A 23,022-nucleotide genomic window follows, 5' to 3' on the forward strand; every position below is an offset into this window, starting at 1 on the left:
CCATACCAAAGCTACAAGATGCCCTGGTGTAACTGGAGCAGAGTTTCACCCACTGAGTTTTGGTTTATAAATACAACGTGCCTATATATCTACATCTCCCATTTCCTCACCATAGCTACACACATCTCTTCTCCACCATCTACTTGGACTAGAAACAAACAAAAAATCTAAACAGAAAAAAACAACAACAATAAATTAATCAAGGGAAATAAATTAACTTTGTACCATTTCTACATGTAAAGATTTGGAGGAGAGCAAACAGCTGATTATCTTTTACAGTTGACAGGACAGATATGAAGAACCATATCTGAATTCTGAATCTACTCATCATTCTGTACCCTGGGAAGATATTATTAGATTGCGTATTTTGTAAAGAATGGGCAAAGCAGTTTGAAAATAAGAACCAGACTTTCTGCAAAATTCAAGATCAATGGAACCTTTTTCAGTGGTTTGGTAACATTTTACTGCACAGCTATTTTTAATTATGATTTTTTTCTGCACACCCCAGCAGTTCATGGTTTGAGTGCTGACCAGAATCGGAAGGGATAAAACACCACAAGAAAAACTTTTCTCACAGTATTTCTTCCATAACTGTAGCACTTGAAATCTCAAGAGAAAGCTTGTTTGTGTGAGATTTCTGCACACGTTTACAGACTGTAAAGGACTGGATCAACTGGAAAGTTCGGGTTCTTTTTCTGACCCTGAATGCCACCCACTTTTGTTAACAAGAGAAGGTATGAGAAAAACAATGATAAAAAATGAATATTCTTTCATCAAAAAGGAATCAGGAAAAAAACCAGTCAAACAGAAATGTCAAACACAATGGAAAGAAAAGGGAATTGAAAACACCCGAATGTACCTCCTAAAGAACTATAATCTGTGTATGCTGGATTCCCCTAATCAAACCCACAGACACAGTTCCCCCTCTGTGTCATGGAAAACCACCTTCCTTTCCAGATTGGGATTCTGGGAGCAGCAGTGGCCAGAGGAGTCCCTAAAAGCACAGCTCCTGCAGGGGTTGGGAACATGAGCAGCAGAACAAAGATAAGGGATCTCCGTGTGGATGGTCTTTTCCTCTGAGGCATCCCTGAGAACTAAATAGATCATGGGGGATCTATGGATTTAGGAGATAGAAAATTGGCCTACCCCAAAGGGGTCAACCTGCCACCCCCAAAGCATGAATTCTAGAGGCACTCCAGATGACTCCCATATACAGAAGAGGAAACTCAGAGATTCACCTTGTAGTTCTTCTGTCATGGGTTGGCATGGTTTGACCCCACAAAGCAGGGGCTGAGAGGCTTGACCCCCTTCACGCCTGGAGACTGTTTGGACGCCAGGGGCATTGTGCCAGGGACCCTTGCCTTTGTATTTCCACTCCATGTGGCTCAACAGGTCCTTGCATGAACTGAACATGGCCAAAACTGAGCTCTTGATCTTTCCCTGCAAATCCTCCTCTTCCCCACTTTTCTCTGTCATGGTGGACAACACCACCATCCTCCCAGTCTCTCAGGCCCATAATCTGGTGCCATCTTTGACTCAGCCCTCTCACTGGATCAACATGTTCAGGACATTTCTAAATCTTGCAACTCTTTCTTACACAACATCCCTAAAATCCAGACTTTCGTCTCTGTATACATAGCCAGAACTCTCATCACAACTGGACTACTACAGCGTCCTCTTTTCAGGCCTTAACTACTGCAAACCTGCTACCCTCAAGTAGCACATCAGCCCACTCTGAGAGTCCCTCCATTGGTTCTCTCTTCACCTCTGCATCAAACACAAGCTTCCCCCTACCTAATTGATCCACTAATGTACCATGCCATCAACCACAGCCTTGGTTCCGCCAGCATTACCAGCCTTTACTGCCACAGCTTCTTCCTTAAACATCTCCCTATTTTCCCCCCACACTACCCCATATGTGGGAAGAACTCCTGATAAAATCCCAGCAGCCACCGCTTTATCCTCCTTTAAATCCTTCCTTAACATTCCCCTCTGCTGGGATGCCTACAAAACCCAGGATGGAGCATGGCTGGGATGGTGAGCTGTGACCGTCCCTGTTCATATTCTTTCCTTTTCTTACATTCTACCTCTGCCCTCAATTAAAAAAAACCAAACTACCATCCATGTAACTAACAAAGCTATGTCAATTCCTCACTGTTTGTATATTGTATCCCCATCTCCTACCCCTTGACTGTGTGCGTCTTTAGACTGCAAGCCCTTCTGAGCAGGCAGTGCGCATTTGTACAGTGCCAAACACGGTGGGGGCTCCCAAGTAGGGCCTTCTGGAGCTACCATTATATCGCTTCCCGGCTCTTTGAGCTCTGGTCAAGTGAAAAATTCTCTAAGTTTATTAATAGTGATGATGAGTAAAGACTGAAAAGGGATGGTAGGATTGGGCCCAATAACACTTCCCAAAATGTAGTATTTTTTTATTATGAGGATTTTGAAGCACTTTTCACACAGTAGGACAAATTCTTTTCTCAGTTCAGGTCTGAAACCCCACTGGGCTCAAGGATGTACTCAAAGTGGGTAACACATATGTCCCATTAACTAATTAAGCCTCACAACACGCTTGTGAGATGGAAAAGGAGCAGCCAAGGGTCCACAATTGGAATGCAGTCACCACTGGTGCAAAGCACACGGGCTGCTTAACACTGCACAGAAACACGAACAAGAATTAAATATGAGATCACAGGCAATATAAATGGTTGATATTTTGTGGAGAAGTGAGTGACACGTAGATCCCATAGCTCAAAAATCTTTGTAATCTTGGCTCTAGCCCTGTATGATAGAAGTTTCTACCAATCTGAAAACTCTGTTTTAATTAATTTAAATCAAACTTTGTTTTCAGAAGAGACTGGCTTTTTAAGTCCTTTATTCTAAAACAAGCCTATAACATGAAGGCTGAAATGTCAGAACTCATTAAGAAAAAAGAGCTGTGCATAAAACACCAAAGAGGTGCATCTGCCATGGAAGAGAAAGCAGCAATTTTGCTACAATCCTTTCCAGAAGCCAGAGTGTACAGCAAGTATTCCCCCTAAACAGATCGCTAGCTGGCAATTTGATCAACCCCGAATTAGATGCTGGAGTATTAACTTCCCTTGCGGTTGTGAGAAATAAAGGTTTAAAAACCATGATTTTAAATGTGCCCAAGGGTATATTTACAGAATAGCTAGCCAAATTCCACATTGACTTACATACTGTTGCAACTCCATTGGCTTCAGTGGGGTAGCATGGCATATAAGTGAGCACAGAGTTTGGCCCAGTAACTAGCCATTATTTTATATATTTTACACACACACTTTTCCCTCTGCCATTCTGACTGAAACGAAATTGATTTATTAATCTGATACTGAATATTGGTGCCAGACCACTACTTAATTCATCAGCTGCCTAAAATGAACTTTAACATGTAATTTCCAAAGCAATTTGACTGATCAGCAATAACATAATTGGTTGCAAATGTCCTTCCTTCTATTTGTTTTAAGTGGCTTTTTCATTAAAGCAATGCAGCCAAGTAAATAAATATGATTTTACTAAGACCTAAGGCAGGCAACAGCTGAGAAATGGATGAGATTCGGGAGGGGGCTGTGCAACACTGCTAAGCCAGCGTTCATTCTCCAGATACTCTCTGTTGCATTGTCCAGTGGCAATGTTTGCTATGAGAGAAGCTTCCTCATAGTGAGAGGCTCACTAGAACATAAGAACGGCCGTACCGGGTCAGACCAAAGGTCCATCTAGCCCAGTATCCTGTCTACCGACAGTGGCCAATGCCAGGTGCCCCAGAGAGAGTGGACCAACAGGCAATGATCAAGTGATCTCTCTCCTGCCATCCATCTCCATCCTCTGACAAACAGAGGCTAGGGACACCATTCCTTACCCATCCTGGCTAATAGCCATTAATGGACTTAACCACCATGAATGTATCCAGTTCTCTTTTAAACGCTGTTATAATCCTAGCCTTCACAACCTCCTCAGGTAAGGAGTTCCACAAGTTGACTGTGCGCTGTGTGAAGAAGAACTTCCTTGTATTTGTTTTAAACCTGCTACCCATTAATTTCATTTGGTGACCCCTAGTTCTTGTATTATGCGAATAAGTAAATAACTTTTCCTTATCCACTTTCTCCACATCACTCATGATTTTATATACCTCTATCATATCCCACCTTAGTCTCCTCTTTTCCAAGCTGAAGAGTCCTAGCCTCTTTAATCTCTCCTCATATGGGACCCGTTCCAAACCCCTAATCATTTTAGTTGCCCTTTTCTGAACCTTTTCTAGTGCCAGTATCGATGGTACGCCCACATCTCGATGTACGCAGTATTCGAGATGTGGGCGTACCATCGATTTATATAAGGGCAATAATATATTCTCAGTCTTATTCTCTATCCCCTTTTTAATGATCCCTAACATCCTGTTTGCTTTTTTGACCACCTCTGCACACTGCATGGACATCTTCAGAGAACTATCCACGATGACTCCAAGATCTTTTTCCTGACTTGTTGTAGCTAAATTAGCCCCCATCATGTTATATGTATAGTTGGGGTTATTTTTTCCAATGTGCATTACTTTACATTTATCCACATTAAAATTTGATTTGCCATTTTGTTGCCCAATCAATTAGTTTTGTGAGATCTTTTTGAAGTTCATCACAGTCTGCTTTGGTCTTAACTATCTTGAGCAGTTTAGTATCATCTGCAAACTTTGCCACCTCACTGTTTACCCCTTTCTCCAGATCATTTATAAATAAGTTGAATAGGATTGATCCAAGGACTGACCCTTGGGGAACACCACTAGTTACCCCTCTCCATTCTGAGAATTTACCGTTAACTCCTACCCTTTGTTCCCGGTCTTTTAACCAGTTCTCAATCCATGAAAGGACCTTCCCTTTTATCCCATGACAACTTACTTTATTTAAGAACCTTTGGTGAGGGACCTTGTCAAAGGCTTTCTGGAAATCTAAGTACACTATGTCCACTGGATCCCCCTTGTCCACATGTTTGTTGACCCCTTCAAAGAACTCTAATAGATTAGTAAGACACGATTTCCCTTTAGAGAAACCATGTTGACTATTGCTCAACAGTTTATGTTTTTCTATGTGTCCGACAATTTTATTCTTAACTATTGTTTCGACTAATTTGCCCGGTACCGACGTTAGACTTACCGGTCTGTAATTGCCGGGATCACCTCTAGAGCCCTTTTTAAAGCTAACTTCCAATCATTGGGTACAGAAGCCGATTTAAAGGACAGGTTACAAACCTTAGTTAATAGTTCCGCAACTTCACATTTGAGTTCTTTCAGAACTCTTAGGTGAATGCCATCTGGTCCCGGTGACTTGTTAATGTTAGGTTTATCAATTAATTCCAAAACCTCCTCTAGTGACACTTCAGTCTGTGACAGTTCCTCAGATTTGTCACCTACAAAAGCCGGCTCAGGTTTGGGAATCTCCCTAACATCCTCAGCCGTGAAGACGGCATTAGTTAGAATGCCAATTCTAACTAAAAACCTGGAATCAAATTTTGACCAAAGTCACTGGGGTTATTGTTGGGTCAAATCCCAAATTCCTTACTCAGAACTTAGTCTTGTGGGATGTCCCTATAATGAGTAAAGGCTAAGAAAAGCCCTCAGGATTGGACTCCTTATTATTATTGGGCAGCATCCAACATCTCACGTCAAGTAACCTAAATGAACTGCCAGATTTTCAAAAGTACTCTGTGCCCAAAAGCTCTCATTGAGACAACAGTACCTGATGAGTACTTTGGAAAATTGAGGCCACAACTATTAAAAATCATTTCTGTAGCACTGTAAATCTACATCCCCTTACAAACATAGATAAACCATATTATTTTACAATATATACAAGACAAAAAAAGAGATGTCAGAAAGGCAGTTTGTGATGCTAAATGGAGGGTGAAAGGTCACTGCGAATCATAGCACAGGCCTGCACAGATGTGACTGAGGGCAAACTGTGAGGATCTGAACTGGAGGAAGAAGAAAATAATCTATTTTAATGACAACTATCACATGACATAGTATGTCACTGAATTTTCACATACCTTTTGTGATGTACTACAATACATTCTAACACCGTACGCAGGATGTATATAAGCCCTTGGTACGTGCTTCGTTATGCTCTTCTGTTGCTCATTTTATTTGATTCAGATTCTGTCACACATAATTCTACTGAATCTAGCTCACTGCTGGTCATATTCTAAAATATCTATAACCATGATAGACTGGACAATGAATAGTGGTTATAGAGTGACTTCATAGCAATGAAACATTATTGCAGACCTTTCACTGTGAGTCACCAATATGTATTGTAGGAGCAAAGGTCATAAAAAAAAATGTGAAAATAAACAAAGGAGTTGCATCAGAAAAGAAATAAAAACCCAACCTTTATTTTCAAATCCTTTTGGTAGTTTAGGACTTTTTACTCTTCATACTTTTTAGACTGTGTCAAACAATCATTGCTTTCCTTCCATGAGCCTCCTGAAAATATCTGAAAGTGTTGCAGTCTAAAGTGAATAAAATTGAAGACTACATTACTTAACCAACATAGCTTTTAGAGCTTCAAGGATACCAACAGGGTAGCCACAAAAAGTGGCATTTCCTTAATTGATTCTTAAACCCAATTATAACCCAGATTATTGTTAAACAAGTGGGACTGAAAATGTTTATACCACATTTCTCAGTCTGTTGTGCATCAGTAAGGAAAATGGATTGCAGGTTGCAGCTATGCAAGAATCAGTGATTGTATGTACAGCACAGTTTGCAATGGTAACACAGTAGGGTTAGTGTACAGAAAGATGGCGGACAACATGTAACTCTAACTATTACATTAATATAGAATGGAAGCCCCTAAGGGCAGGGACAGTGACTTTTTCTATGTTTGGACAGAGTCTAGCACAGTCACTGCTCAGTAAATAATAATAATACGGAGCAGGTTTGTAATTGGCCTGTTCCGATAATATCAGACTGATAAACCTTGCTTTCCATTGTTGCATATAAAATCCAGCTGAAGCCACCTTGCTTATAAATGGCAAGACTACAACCTTTACTCAGAGTAGCATGTGAGTAATTCCATTGTAGCAAGCAATATTGCTCATATGCGGTAAGCAGAATTGAGTCCAAAATAACAATTCACACGGCTGTAGTATTTTGTGGGAATCAAAAGAAAATGTTCCAAGAGCTGAATTCTAGTTTCAGACAAGTGGCACATATTGGTGCATCTCTTGAATGATCCACTATCATATGTGCAAAATGCAACAGGAGATTTTTCTTAGACACACTGTAATGTGCTACCCCAACTCACTTCAGATTTAGAATCTGCTCCACAGTGTGCTTGTTTCCAGGCCTTTCATTACTTCCATCAGTTAATGAGACTGCTTCTCCTCAAACCTGAATCTCAACTTCACAGGAGTATGAGCCCCCTAAAACTAGGACATTTCTCATGAAAGGAGCATTGAATCAAAAGGTTGCTTTCTATGTGAAAGTAAATCTGACCCAACTAATTGAAGGGGATTTTTTTTTTCCCCATCAATTGGGCCTCTGAAATTATTCACCTATATCTTTTGCAGGGGGCTTTAGATTTTATTTGCAGCAGTATCAGAAGTTATATTGTAATAGATGTAATATTCCTCAGTAGGGAGCTTTCATCAGCTTTCAATGATCTGTCAAGGGCAATGGCTGTTTCTTGGCATTAGAAAGCTTCTGTTAAAAACACCAAAAGAGCATCTCATTTACTAACAATACAACATTAATGCCAATGAGTGAGCAATACCTATGAATCAAGCTTCAGCAGCATTTGGAAGCCTAATAAAAATCTCCAAATATAAAATAAATAATAATAATAATAATGTAGTGGTTTTAATGTTAAAAAGGTCATAGATAACGTATAATGGGCTGATACTTGTAGCTTCATTTCAAAGGACTTTAACATTCTATTCAATGTCTACACTTAGAGCATTAGAAACCAATCAATACGATAAAAACTCCTGTGGCTGGTAGTCTGATTTTTTTTCTACTTCCATCCTTGCTGCTTCATCTCTCCTGCCTCCGGGCTGTTGGAAACACCTGAAATGGTGGTTCTCTGCCTTTTCAGCCACCTTTCCCAGATTTCTAGACTAAGACCCCAGCTCTACGAGTCAATCCCACCAACCTTCTATTCAGTTGTGTGCTATCTAGACTACCAGGGAGCCCGAGGGGCTCCAAGCCCTCATCACACAACAGCAAGACTAGGGGTTGAAGCAGTCCAAGTTCTATGCCAGGTTATGTGCACAGTTTAATGGAATGCAGGAAGTGGAATGCACTTGGGCCAGCACAGTTGTCCATCAACAAAGGCCCAATCCTCAAAGGTGCTGGACATTTCTGTGGGAGCTGCTGGGGGACAAACATTTGATAATGAGCTCTTCAAGCTAGCAGACAAAGGTATAACAAGATTCAAGGGCTGGAAGTTGAAGCTAGACAAGTTCAGACTGGAAATAAGGTGTAGATTTTTAACAGTGAAGGTAATTAACCATTTACCAAGGGTTGTATTGATTCTTCATCACTGGCAAATTTTAAATAAAGACTGGCTTTCTTTTAAAAGATATGCTGGGAAGAGTTGCACTGTTGTTGCCTGTGCTGTGTCTGTTCTTTGGACAGACGGGGACTTGGTCTCCAGAGCTCTTTTCAGTCTGGCACCTAAGTGAACACTGTGACGTTGCCCAGGGGCACTCAGGGTTGGAAGGCACCTCACTACCACCTGCCCGTAGCGTAAGCGAGTCTGGTCTGTGCCTGCTGTGGATCAGCTCCCTGAAACCACCTGCCTCTGGCAGCACAAGCACTGCCTGCCAGGCCTCCGCAAGCCTCATTCTCTCGGTACGGGATCGTGACAGGCATACAGGAACCTCCAAAGCTTCCAAGTGATCTTCTGGGGTGCTCAGCCCCTGTTCCAGTGAACACTCCCAGAACTCTTAGATCCGCTATTCCCAAAGGAATACTGTACTACTCACCAGCTTGTCAGACTTAACTCAGGATCGCCATTTTGCTTAACACACAGCATATATATATATATATATAGTGAAAACAAGAATAAGTTTACCATCAAAGAACAGAGATTCAAGTGATATTGAAGAATATTGGAAACAAATGGCTACATATAAAACAAAATTATAGCACGCTTTCTAAAGCCTAAACTTAACTAATGAGACAATCCCCTCTCTTCCACTAGACAGCTTACCCCAAGTTCTTTCCCCAGCATTTACAACCAGTTTGGTTGAGACCCCTTCTCATAAGATCAAGCCCATTAGCAGCTTGTCCTCACAGACTGAAGGAATACCTGGGGGAATTCATCTGTACTTTCTAAAGTTCATTCTCTTACCCCTAAACAGGATACCTCCTGCTGTTTTCTGTTTTTTCCTCCAGGCCCCACAATCTATTGATTAGCCTTTTCCTCAGACTGTAAACAGATGTCCACTGTGAGTGATACAATACTCAGTTTGCATATGATCAGCCAGAGTGAGATAAGCATCTCTTCCCCACACCTGCCAGGAGTATGTGCATTACCTGTTAGTGACCAGTTTTAACTCAGACCTAGAGAACATACTTCTCAATTGATATACATAACTTCTCACATATTTTCCATACAAACATCTCTCAAGGATTATCATGACCAGAGTGACTCAGGCTTTCGTTAGAAACTTTACATGACTTTTTTAGTGAACGCAGGGGATCTCTGTACCCCTATGCCCTCTGCCAGTTGGTATCAAGAGCTCCTTGGGTCACAAGCAGTAAAAAAATATGGCTTTCATTCCACCTGCATTGGGAGGATGCTTAGCTGCCCGCAGAGCACCTTCCTGAGATTTAGGGAGGCCTCTCTGCAAGGTCCAGAATATGCATATGTGGACAGGGCAGAGAGGGGTGATCCTGAAGGGGTGGGGAGGAAGAGAGGTACACACATCATCCCCTCGCCTGGTGCTGCACTGGTGAACCTCCCTTCCCATCTGGGGGAAGGAGTCCAGGGGCAGCTGAAGCTGGAGACTCCCTGCCAACCTGCCTCCAATGCCAGGGAGACAAAGGGAAGGGGCTGGAGGCCAGGAGGCAGAGCAGAAGGACAGGACCTTCCCAAAGCTGGATCTGTGCGTCTGGAGGATTCCCAAGGTCCATGTAGATCTCAGGGAATCAGCTGCATTTGGGGGGCTGAACCCCTTTTTCTTCCAGAGCATCCCCTCATCCTGAGTGGAATAACTCAGAGCAATCTCAGTGAGGAGAACCTTGTGGTGAGAGGGGGCAATCAGGGCTACTTTACTATTAATTATTATTATCACCACCCCCCTCCTATCAACTATGTGAAGAGGCGAGTCTAGGGCAGCAAAAGGGGGAAGCCGTAGGCCCCAAAGTACCCTGGAAAGCAGGTTGCTAACCCTGACCTTGTCAAACAGTATTTGTTTTTGTTGAGAAATGTCCTCTCTCTAATTCAGCTGTTTTCTGGGGAAATGGAATGAAAGCCCTCTTGCTAGGTACTCGTGCAGGTTAAAATGTATTGAGTGAATGCATTGATTTTCAGAGCCTCCATCGCTGTAGCAGCTTTATCAAAATCTGGATCAAAAGCATTTATTGAGCCCTAAGTGTGAGATAGTCAGAGGGACTAAATGAATTGTGCAGCTGTACAGTTTATTGTGGAAGAAGCTGCCTTATTGTCTGGTGTGGAGTTTTACATGCTCTGTCAATCAGTTAAGCTAGAGGGCAGAGTGTAGCTAGAGAGCAGAGCAGGGCCCCCTGTACTAGCGCAAGTGTGTTAGAGATGCTCTCACTTACACCAGGGTGAGTCCGGAAGAACACTGCTTATTCCAGATTTACACCAGTGTATGTGACAGCAGAACCTGGTCCAAGGTTTAATTTTAGCAAAATGCAGCTCTGTGCTACCTGCTTTGCCCAATTCCCATAGAAGGCAATGTTTGAAAGAGAAGAGTTGTATCATTCTGTGAACTGAGCTGTGATGTTACTTCAGGAGAAAGAAGGGCCAAAGCCTGGTCGATACTAAAAAGTTAGGTCTACCCAGCTACATTGCTCATGGGTTTGAAAAATCCATATCCTTGAGTGAACAAGGGGGGGTGGGGGATGATAGCTCAGTGGTTTGAGCATTAGCCTGCTTTTACCAGGATTGTGAGTTCAATCCTTGAGGGGGCCGATTTGGGGATTTAGTTGGGGATTGGTCCTGCTTTGAGCAGGGGGTTGGACTAGATGACCTCTTGAGGTCCCTTCCAACACTGATATTCTATGATGAACAGTTAAGTCAACCTAATCCCGATGTAGACCGTGCTGGGTCAGTGGAAGAATTCTTCCGTCAACCTAGCTACCGCCTCTCGGGGAGGTGGACTACCTACGCCAACAGGAGAACAGGATTTACACCAGTTTAATCCAGTGATTTGAATGGAGTTATTTTTTATTGATACTGATGGAAGTAAGATCAGAATCATAGACTCATAGACTTTAAGGTCAGAAGGGACCATTATGATCTTCTAGTCCGACCTCCTGCACAATGTGGGCCACAGAATCTCACCCACCCACTCCTGTAACAAACCCCTGACCTACATCTGAGCTACTGAAGTCCTCAACTTGTGGTTTAAAGACTTCTAGGTGCAGAGAATCCTCCAGCAAGTGACCCGTGCCCCACACTGCAGAGGAAGGCGAAAAACCCACACGGCCTCTGCCAATCTGCCCTAGAGGAAAATTCCTTCCCGACCCCAAATATGGCGATCAGCTAAACCCTGAGCATGTGGGCAAGATTCACCAGCCAGACACCCAGGAAAGAATCCTCTGTAGTAACTCAGATCCCACCCTATCTAGTGTCCCATCACAGGCCATTGGGCATATTTACCGCTAATAGTCAAAGATCAATTAATTACCAAAATTAGGCTATCCCATCATACCATCCTTCCCATAAACTCATCAAGCTTAGTCTTGAAGCCAGATATGTCTTTTGCCTCCACTGCTCCCATTGGAAGGCTATTCCAGAACTTCCTGATGGCCAGTTTATATCCATTTGTTCTTGTGTCCACATTGGTACTGAGCTTAAATAATTCCTCTCCCTCCCTGTTATTTATCCATCTGATATATTTATAGAGGGCAATCATATCTCCCCTCAGCCTTCTTTTGGTCTAAACAAGCCAAGCTCTTTGAGTCTCCTTTCATAAGACAGGTTTTCTATTCCTCGGATCATCCTAGTAGCCCTTCTCTGTACCTGTTCCAGTTTGAATTCATCCTTCTTAAACACGGGAGACCAGAACTGCACACAATATTCCGGATGAGGTCTCACCAGTGCCTTGTATAATGGTACTAACACCTCCTTATCTCTACTAGAAATACCTCGCCTGACGCATCCCAAGACTGCATTAGCTTTTTTCACAGCCATATCACATTGGCAGTTCATAGTCATCCTGTAATCAACCAATACTCCGAGGTCCTTCTCCTCCTCTGTTACTTCCAAGTGATGCGTCCCCAGTTTATAACAAAAATTCTTGTTATTAATCCCTAAATGCATGACCTTGCACTTTTCACTATTAAATTTCATCCTGTTACTATTACTCCAGTTTACAAGGTCATCCAGATCTTCCTGTAGGATATCCCGGTCCCTCTCTGTATTGGCAATACCTCCTAGCTTCTTGTCATCCGCAAACTTTATTAGCACATTCCCACGTTTTGTGCCAAAGTCAGTAATAAAAAGATTAAATAAGATTGGTCCCAAAACCGATCCCTGAGGAACTCCACTAGTAACCTCCTTCCAGCCTGACAGTTCACTTTTCAGTATGACCTGTTGTAGTCTCCCCTTTAACCAATTCCTTATCCACCTTTCAATTTTCAGATTGATCCCCATCTTTTCCAATTTAGCTAATAATTCCCCATGTGGAACCATATCAAATGCCTTACTGAAATCAAGGTAAATTAGATCCACTGCATTTTCTTTGTCTAAAAAATCTGTTACCTTCTCAAAGAAGGAGATCAGGTTGGTTTGGCACGATCTACCTTTTGTAAAACCAAGTTGTATTTTGTCCCAATTACCATTGACCTCAATGTCCTTAACTACTTTCTTCTTCAAAAATTTTTCCAAGACCTTGCATACTACAGATGTCAAACTAACAGGCCTGATCACTTTTTTCCCCTTTCTTAAAAATAGGAACTATGTTAGCAATTCTCCAGTCATACGGTACAACCCCTGAGTTTACAGATTCATTAAAAATTCTTGCTAATGGGCTTGCAATTTCATGTGCCAGTTAATATTCTTGGATGAAGATTATCTGGGCCCCTCAATTTAGTCCCATTAAGCTATTCGAGTTTGGCTTCTCCCTCAGATGTGGTAATATCTACCTCCATATCCTCATTCCCATTTGTCATCCTACCATTATCCCTAAACTCCTCATTAGCCTAATTAAAGACTGAGGCAAAGTATTTGTTTAGATATTGGGCCATGCCTAAATTATCCTTAACCTCCACTTCTTCTTTCTTTGTTTTCTTCTTATTTATATGGCTACAGAACCTTTTACTATTGGTTTTAATTCCCTTTGCAAGGTCCAACTCTACATGGCTTTTGGCCTTTCTCACTTTATTCCTACATGTTCTGACCTCAATAACGTAGCTTTCCTTGCTGATCCCTCCCATCTTCCACTCCTTGTAGACTTTCTGCTTTTTCTTAATCACCTCTCTGAGATGCTTGCTTATCCAGCTTGGTCTACAACTCCTGCCTATGATTTTTTTCCCTTTCTTGGGATGCAGACTTCTGATAGTTTCTGCAACCTTGACTTGACGTGGTCTCCTCCACCTTTAGATCCACAAGTTCTTCAGTCCAAACCACTTCCCTAACTAATTTCCTTAATTTTTTAAAGTTAGCCCTTTTGACATCAAAAACCCTAGTCACAGATCTATTTAGTTTGAACCGAATTAACTCATGATCGCTCGAACCAAGGTTGTCCCCTACAACCATTTCTTCTATGAGGTCCTCACTACTGACCAAAACCAAATCTAAAATGGCATCCCCTCTTGTTGGTTCAGCAACTACTTGGTGAAGGAATCCATCAGCTATCACATCCAGGAAAATCTGAACCCTATTATTACTACTAGCATTTGTCCTCCAGTCTATATCTGGGAAGTTAAAGTCTCCCATGATCACACAATTCCAATTAGTATTTACTTCATTAAAAACATTAAAGAGGTCTCTATCCATATCCAAATCGGATCCCAGGGGTTTTTTGCACACCCCAAGCACTATCCCAGGCTCTAGTAGCTTTTTCCCCCAATCAGATCCCTTGTGTCTCAGTTCCCCTATCTGTAAAATGGGAATAATACTTTCTTGCCAACATTCCAGCCATGTTGTAAAGATCAATCTGCACTTGAAGCCTTTGAAAATGTAAAGCACTGTATGAATGCTAAGCATTAGTATTCTCATTCAACAACTTAATGAAGGCCTCTCCTGTCAAATCATATCTACTCTCCAGTCCTCCAGCTGAAATATTTTGTTTCCCCATTTGGTATTTTGTCTACAACGATGGCACTTTCCAGTCCTTGGCATCTATTCCAATTCTCTTGTTTCTTTATTTAGCTATCATCGGTCCTTCTAGGAACACGTCCTGCCTTTTCCCATTTATTTTGTTTGCTCTGATCAAATTGTGATGACACAAAAGGGACACATACATAATCTAGCTCCATTTTGTGCATATGTAACTTTTGGTGTGTAGTCACCCACATGGGCAGTCTATAAGCACAAGCCCCATTTCTGTACAGAAAGTGTAAAAAATGGCATTTTGTCAGTGCAAATTCTATCCCATCCACGTGAAAAAATGTGTGCCCAAGTGATTTCCCATACAAAGCTGCATGCATACAAATACAGATTGGCCCAAAACGTAGAATCATGATTCCATGACATAATTCATCTCATTGCCCCTTTTTTACATATTGTACTTCATTGGGTATTTTCCTAGCTATGCTGCATTTCTTTGAGGTATCATGTATATGAACCATTGATAAGGTGCATTATAAACCTCCATCTTTAATTTAGATTATGTCTACACTGCAATCCAATGTTTTATGAATCTTGGGTAGACATACCTGCGCTAGCTTTAGACATGTTAGCATGGCTAAAAATAGCAGTGTAGATCTGGCAGCATGGGCTTCAGCACAGGCTGTACAAGCCTGCCCAGAACCTAGGTACCTACTCACATTATGGCAGTCCATGATGCCACATCTACACTATTTTCAGCCATGCTAGAATGGGAAAAGCTACTGTGGGTATATCCACCCAAGCTTCAAATACACCTTGACTTACAGTGTAGACATACCCTTAGACTAACCAAGACATAATTTCTGTTACCGTGGATAATGTGTTCAAATGAAGACTGATAATGTAATTAGTGTACTAGAATTAAGTGGCAAATTCAAAATTGATAGGAGGAAATAGATTTTTCACACATTGTTATTAGAATGTGAAACTCACTGCTACAGGATATCACTGAAGCCCTGAACTTAGCATGATTCAAAGAGAATTAGACATTTATACAGATAAATAGAATATCTAGAACTATACTTTTTGCTAAAAAAACCCTGGAAGGGATATAAAATTTCAGGTTCAGGTTTAAGGCCAATCTCTAGCTATTTGGGATTAACATGAGACCTTCATGGGGGACACATTATTGTGCATCTGTCTACCGCGGATTTCTTGCATCTTCTTCTGAAGCATCTGAGGCTGGCCACTGTCAGAGACAGGTTACTGGACTAGATAGACCGTGAGCCTGATCCAATCTGGCAGTTCCTGTTTACTACACAGAAGCAGATCTTTCAACCTCTTAGCTGTGTTTTGGGACCCACGCTCTTTCATATGTCCTGATTCCAAAGAGACATTTATTTACGGCAGTACTCAAAAGGAACCAAAGCTCCAGATCAAAACTTTGGGGAAATCTGATCTTGATCCAAACTCCAAGGCTGGCCCCTGACTCCATAACAGACTGAATGAAAAGCCTGTGCCTGAACAACCTCACACTTTGGAAGAGTTTTGATCCAAATGTGGAACCAAATTTTGCATTTTGGGGCTATTTATGATGGCTCAGTGCAGTTGGTAACACTCTCACTTTTGGGCAAAATGCAAAGCTGTGGGAAACTCAATGGTATCAGTTAAATGGGGCTTGTGCAAACCTTTTTGGAGATTCTGAGCAGAGAGGTTTGCAGGCCCAGAATTTCACTTTGAGTTTCAGGTTCAAATTAACCCCCCAAAATCAAAGCTAAACGCAGATGAATCCCTCAAATGTTCTTGCTTTCAACATGTATTATTAAAGGTCATAGTGCTCTAATCCCAAGGTCATGTGTTCAAGTCTTGCCCTGTACCTACTGCTGACACCACAGTGCAGTATTGGAAGGTGCAGTGCAGTTTGAAGTGCCACCCTTCTGATGAACCATTCACTTATGACCATCTCTGGCATCTGCCCCAGGTAGATGTTAAAAAAGTCAATGGCACTTACAAAAAAGACTGGCTAAAACCCTAGTGTTCTGGCTAGCATCCCACTCAAAGGGGGCTATGTGGGAGCCACTCTCAAGCATGTAGGGGGTGCTGCATCAGCCTATGCCAGAAGGACACTTTCCCATAATTATCTAACCCATCACTTTGTCAAATACCTTGAGATACCCTGAGCATGAAGGGATCTATGTAAAATGAAATTCTGTTCTATTTACATACATTTTTAAACTCTCAGCTTTCGCTTGTTTCCTTTTATTTAATCAAAGAGCTGAACTTCTTTTTAGTGACATAATTTGTCAGCAGGTTCAGTTTATACCAAAAATTGTTGATCAAAGGACAAGCGGTAACTGTTTGATATGCTGTGTGATAGCAAACTAAACAGGCATTATAGCTTTGCATCAGCAGCTGTGCATTTAAAGCTTTTATCGGCATTTCCATTGCAACCCATTATTCCTCTCAAGATAGATGCTTCAATGGCAGAAAACAGATTTTTCCCAGACACATTATATTCAGTAGCTCCCTGCCCAGGTTATGACACAGCGAATTGTTGCTCAGAGTTCAAGATAGGGCCAAAGACACAACACTGGATTTATAGCTGATCTTACCTAAAGTTTGCGGTGTGATGCACGTGGCTATGTAACTGAAACAATGTTATAATTTTAGTTTATGTGTATTACCCCCTTTAAACCAGCTGTCTCTGCGCCAGGCTCCTGGGAGGGCAGTGTGCTTGGAGGTAATTTTAGATGGAGGGTCTTCTAGTGTGAGAGACACACACTTTGCTTTGTATATGATGGAAATTTTACATTTGTTCTTTCTGCTTAAACTGAAAAGCACATTTTTTCACTTTGCAAATAAAATGAGGTGGTTGGTACTGGCGCAATATGACATTGCAGGGTGCAATCTAGATCAGTGAGGGGCTATATGTCACCCCCGCACTACAAACTCGAGTACCTCACGATGCCTTGATGCTGTAGCTCCCTCCTGGGCCACTCCCAAACAGCCTTCCAGCCTGCAGGTAACACCCTGCACGTCTGTGTACAGCTGCAGGCTGCTAGCCACACACCAGTCACACTCTGGCTTCCACCAGCCTGGGTTACCACTTGCAGGGTGACCCTAACACACTCCCAGTCCCGGATTTCCCCCCAAAACATGTGTTCTGGACAATCCAGATATAATAGGTCTGTTGCCCCTTACAGGGATCAATATACAACAGTCTGCTACCCTAAATGGAGTTACCCACACATTTCACAATATTGGATTAGTTTTTATTAAAGAATAAAACAAGTTTGTTTAATTACAAGGAGAGAAATTTTAAGTGAGTACAAATATAAGGCATTAAAGTCAGAAATGGTTAAAAGAGAAATAAAGATAAAACACTTTCTAGTATCTAAAACTTAACAAACTAGACTTTGTTCAAGGTGAAGTCCCTTACCACATGTTCCCAATAACACTACTGACAAAATTTTCTGGCCAGGATCTGCTCCCAAAGTCAAATAGGCTAGTTTCTTTTGGCTTCTAAGGAGGTAAGTTCCAGCTACAACATTTGGATCCAAATTTCAACCCCCACCCCCAAAGTGCGTAGGTGCCTGGAACTAGCTTTTGTTTCAGCCAGTCTCCAATAAAATCAGCATGAAACACCTGCAAAGATTCTTTCCCAGAAAAACATCCCCCACAACAGCCTTTGCATATTTAAAGTACAATTAATGATTATTATTACTTTACAGCATTGAAAAGTGTGTTAAACATTTCTCAGAAGTCACAGAAAGATACTGTCCCTACCCCAAACCTAAATTTTATATGGAATGAAATGAATGTGACTAACAGTAGGAAGAGGATGGAGCAAGGAAAGATGGGGGTTATAACAATATGACGTTGTGGTTAGTCAGTTTAGGAACACGCGCAGGAGATGGTACAGTTACAAAATGTAAGAAGTATAAAAAAATAAAGATTTAAGATAGTGAATATCACTGTTATTTTTATTATTATTATTATTATCTATATTAATTTAGTTCCTAGGCACTCTAATCATGGACCAGGAGAGCTAGGTGCTGTACAAACACAGAACCAAAATATAGCCGCTGCCCCAGAGAGCTACAATAAGCTTATATATTCACCAAATGCAAATTTCAAAGTGTACAACAAACCTGTCGGTGCTACCACAATAGAGACTTTAACATAAATAAAACAGCAATAGCAACAACAGGGTTTTACACTCACCCATACAATTTGTAATTCGCCTTGTATTGGCTAGTAACATAATTGCATCCAGATGAGGAACGAAGCGAAAACAACAGCCAACTTTGGTCTATTTTTTAAAAACTTTTCCTTTTGAATCTAAGAAAATGCATCACCACACTGAAGGCTGTCAAACAGTACAGCCACCCAACCATAACTAAGCCAGTGCAAGCAATGGCAACTGTACATATGATGTGAGCATGTGCAGGTCATCCTGCCCCTCCCTAGACTCTGTCAGCCCAATCCTTTCTAAGTAGGCAGAGGAGTGAATGGTGCAAGCAATGCATTCTCCTCTCAAAGGGAAGGATCCTTATACTTTGGCCAGCTCACTAAAGGTTGCAGAGAGGCAGAGGGAAGGGACGGGCAGTGAGCATAGGCACACACCCGTGAGCTACAACACAGCTGAAGGGGCTAATTTTAAGCTGTCCAGCCTTGACAAATGTCCCTTTTAAACAAATACTTGACAAGACAAAGGTTCTGTAGCTTCAGTGAAATACAGGAAGCTTTGGTAATGTTCTCACTACCCAGATGCCTTAATCAAGGGTCAGCTAATTATTCCAAGTGCCTTCAGCTACAGGGCGGTATATAAGTTTCCCCAATGCAGCCACTGCGGTGTTCTGATCCAAGATTTTGGTTCAGCCCATTATAATAAGGTTTGGGCTGGCCTGGAATTGAATGTTTGCCAAGGAGGAGAAGTTTAGGGAGAGTTAAATGTATTTTGTTTGGCAAAACTGAATTGGAGAAACCACTGTCAGCCCTCTGAAAGTCACAGGCAGGGTAAACAAGAATAGCATAGCCTTTGAATGACATTCCTCTTAATGAGGCTTATATGTTCCATGAAGAAGGCAAACAAATCCAGTGATTGCCACTTGGGCGTTAGCCCCCTCCTTCATGCATGAATATTTTTGGCTGCCTTTAACATTGGGCAGGAGTTATCCATATTCCACAAACAGTTGCATAACTGTTAAATCTCTTTAAAGTCTAAATCAGGAGACCTCTGTTTAGGGAGAAATTGTCCTCCACCATCCAGAGGGCAGTCTTTTGAAACTGATTCTCTCTCTCTACTCATGCAGAACTCTCTGTTTACATTAAGATGCACACACTGTATTCAGAAATTTGTAGAAAGGAAAGAATGATTCAGAGGATGATATGTTGAGTCCTTCATTTGTGGTCTACACTACTGCAGTCAATCGATCTAACTTACGCAACTTCAGTTACGTGAATAATGTTACTGAAGTCAACGTAGTTAGATCCACTTACCGCGGTGGCTACACTGAGCTGTGTCCACGGGAGAGCATCTCCCTCTCTTCCCCAAAAGTTCCTAGTCCCTGCAAAAGATCCATTTTTATTAAAGCCTTGAATCCCTATCATGACTCATCTCACAAAGCTCCCATTTAAAGCAAATGGATTTAAGACTTAAAAGTTCTTCTATCTAGTAAGACGAAAAGGTTTCCTTACTTTAAGCAGGAGCAAAATGTATGAATGAGAGTATACATACTGTACTATAAATTATAGTCAATTCTGCCTGATCAGGATTAGCAATGTATGGCAAGGCTCTGCCCCCAGTCTCCTAGACAAACTATAAATAACATCCTACAGTCGAGGTATTTGTGAAAGAAATACAGTTATATTACTGTCATGACACTAAGCCCCTTCTTTGCTTATAGATCAAAGACAGTGTCACTGTCTTCAAAGGCTGGCGGAAGATGCCTTTAGTAAGAAAATCCACACACATCCCCATGCCCAAACATATGTCAAAGGGAGAGTGTTTCAACTTGTTACCTAAATGACTTGAAACAAATCAGATGTGAAACCGTATGGGCCTGCGGCTTTTTGAGACTGTAAACTTTTTTATTACAGATAAAGCTAATGGCCTATGCGATGACTCAGCCTTCTGCTCAGAAGCTGCATAAGGTTAACCAAAGAAATTTGAAGTTGATATGGGAGAGTGCAACAGGGAATGTTAACACTAGACTATATGAGCTTATTATATTGTTCCAAGAACCTACTGCATCTGATGGATACCACATCAGCAGCAGGAATGCTACAATGGGGGTGCCCAAACTTTGCCCTATTGAGGGCCATACTATCAACTGGCCAGGAGCCTAAGGCAATACCTAATCTGCATTAAAATCTAATACACTGCAGCCATTCATCTGTAATGCAGACTACAGGTCTCAGAATGCATGTTACATCTTGAGCCAAGCACCCCATCCATTCAATTTAAGATGGATCATTGTACATTTCCAAGGCTGTTCCTACATATTAAAGAGTAAAATCACTAGCCACTTGGCAGAACACCAGGGGATGTATTTTGGCTGAAGTGCCACATACGGGACACAGTGCTAATATAGTGCCCATCATTGCAGTATCTAATTGCTGTTATCTCTAATGGCAGGCTCCCCTATATTTTTGCCTCAATTCTGTTCTGAAGGTACCACATTCAAGGTGAGAGGGTCACTCAGTTTCCACAATCCATTCAGTCTTTGCCATCAGCTGTGGTACACTTAAGGCATTTTTGTGATGTGATGTGGGCACTCTGCAATTGATTTTTTTATTAGTAGTAGTAGTATTTTTAAGACCGGGCCAGATCCTTAGTGGATGTAAATTAACATAGATCCATTGATTTCAGTGGAGCTACAATGATTTATAGCAGCTAAGGTTCCTTTACCTTTAACTTAGAATTTTTTGCTTTCAAACATTTTTCTAAAGTAACTACAACATTCTATGATAATATAGAGCTTTTTCTGATCTGCCTTTTATCTCTGATTAATCTGTAATTATAAATTTAGCTCTATCGTAACAAAGTTTTCTCTGGAAATTATACTTGCAACATTGCCTAGCTAGGTGTGTTTACTATAATCATTCTCATTGTTCATCTTTTGTTTCCCAAAATACACTCTAGGGAGAAGCATTAGTTTTGGAGTGGAGTTGCAATATATATTCCTGAAACTGCAATTCACCGCTGGATGCAGAACAGGGGAGGGCAAGAAGGGCAATGTTTGCTGGAGTTTCTCATTGCTTTCCACTGCAAAAATGTTATTTCTAACAACAAAGCTACATGCCTGATACTTGTTACTTTAATCTGTTCCTAGAAACAACCCTTTTTCTTTTTAAAGTTTACTTTTTACTGACTTTTTCAAATGACACGGTTTTGGTCACTATAGCTTTTCATCCTTGTAGCTGTTCTGAAGGTCCAAAAAGAACAATTGCAGCAGAAATGCAATGTAAGGAAACAAAAGAAACACTAGTTAATCTGTAGAAACTGAAACTTCCCCTGCTGGACCCTGTCGTTCACGCTCAGATGATGTAGATCCCAAGTGACTTTGTATGCGTGCCACTGTATCACAGTTTTGAACAGCTCTATTGTCTCATATTTTGGGTTCAGCAAATTCAATATGATTCAGTCCCTAGGTGTTTTGGCATGGCTCAAGTGATTATAAAAACACGGGAAACTTGAAATTTTCAACACAGGGAACTTTAGATTTTGTATTTTACAATAGCCTCAGTAATAGTGATGGTGCCAAACTGAAGAAATTTACTGTAGAGGGAAGTCATCTCAATATGGAACCAAACTGTGATCTATACTAGGAACCTGAAATAAACTTGGTGAGGCTGAGATTTAGTGCCCTACAACTTTCATGGTACAGTAGCTTGAATGCAGACAGAAAAAGAATGAAAAATGTATTTCCACTAGGAAAGTATATTCATATTTTTAATAGGAATTACCTGGTCCACTGTGTAAAATGATATTTAGGACTGTAGAAAAATATTTGCAGTATCAAGTGATCATAAAACAGAATGGAAGGCCCTAGGTGGAGCTAATGTGGAGTTCAACGTGGCTCAGGAATTTGCCAATTCTGTTTTAAAAAATAAAATTATTTGTCCACTGTCATATGGTATTGCTGAGATGCATATTTGTTGAAGCAGAAGTTGTTAGGCTCAGAATAATTTAATTGAGAGTGGTGAAGGTGTGTAATATGACAGTCCAACTCCCCAGTTCTCATGGCTAAAACCGCATCTACATTACAGCAAAGATAATACATCGAACAGGATGTCTTGGTCAAAATATCAGGTCCCCTGGCTTTCCAAAGATTACTATAAAGTCATATTAAATCTGTGCAAATTATATGTAAAATTCAAACAAATTCCATGAGGAATTGTTTGAGGGGCAATAAAAGCAAATAAAAATGAACAGCAACCTATGTGCTGCGTATTGCAACAGGGAGCAGAGTGGAAATCTTCACTTTGTGCCAATGGCTCTGGAAGTCTCTCTGAGCTAGATTTAATGTTTAAGCTGTGTGTC

General features: G+C 41.2%; 1 long non-coding RNA gene across 1 annotated transcript in view; it reads left to right on the top strand.

Moving 5' to 3' along the window:
* Window positions 1-22,814, top strand: part of LOC128841889 (uncharacterized) — a 47,729-nt gene extending 24,915 nt beyond the window's left edge. Inside the window, exon 4 of the long non-coding RNA XR_008445926.1 lies at window positions 21,622-22,814. This is a non-coding gene — a long non-coding RNA (uncharacterized LOC128841889). The remainder of the gene's footprint in view (window positions 1-21,621) is intronic.
* The last annotated feature ends 208 nt before the right edge of the window (window positions 22,815-23,022 follow it).

Source organism: Malaclemys terrapin, chromosome 8 (genome assembly GCF_027887155.1).
Source record: "Malaclemys terrapin pileata isolate rMalTer1 chromosome 8, rMalTer1.hap1, whole genome shotgun sequence".
NCBI classification, from domain to species: domain Eukaryota; kingdom Metazoa; phylum Chordata; order Testudines; family Emydidae; genus Malaclemys; species Malaclemys terrapin.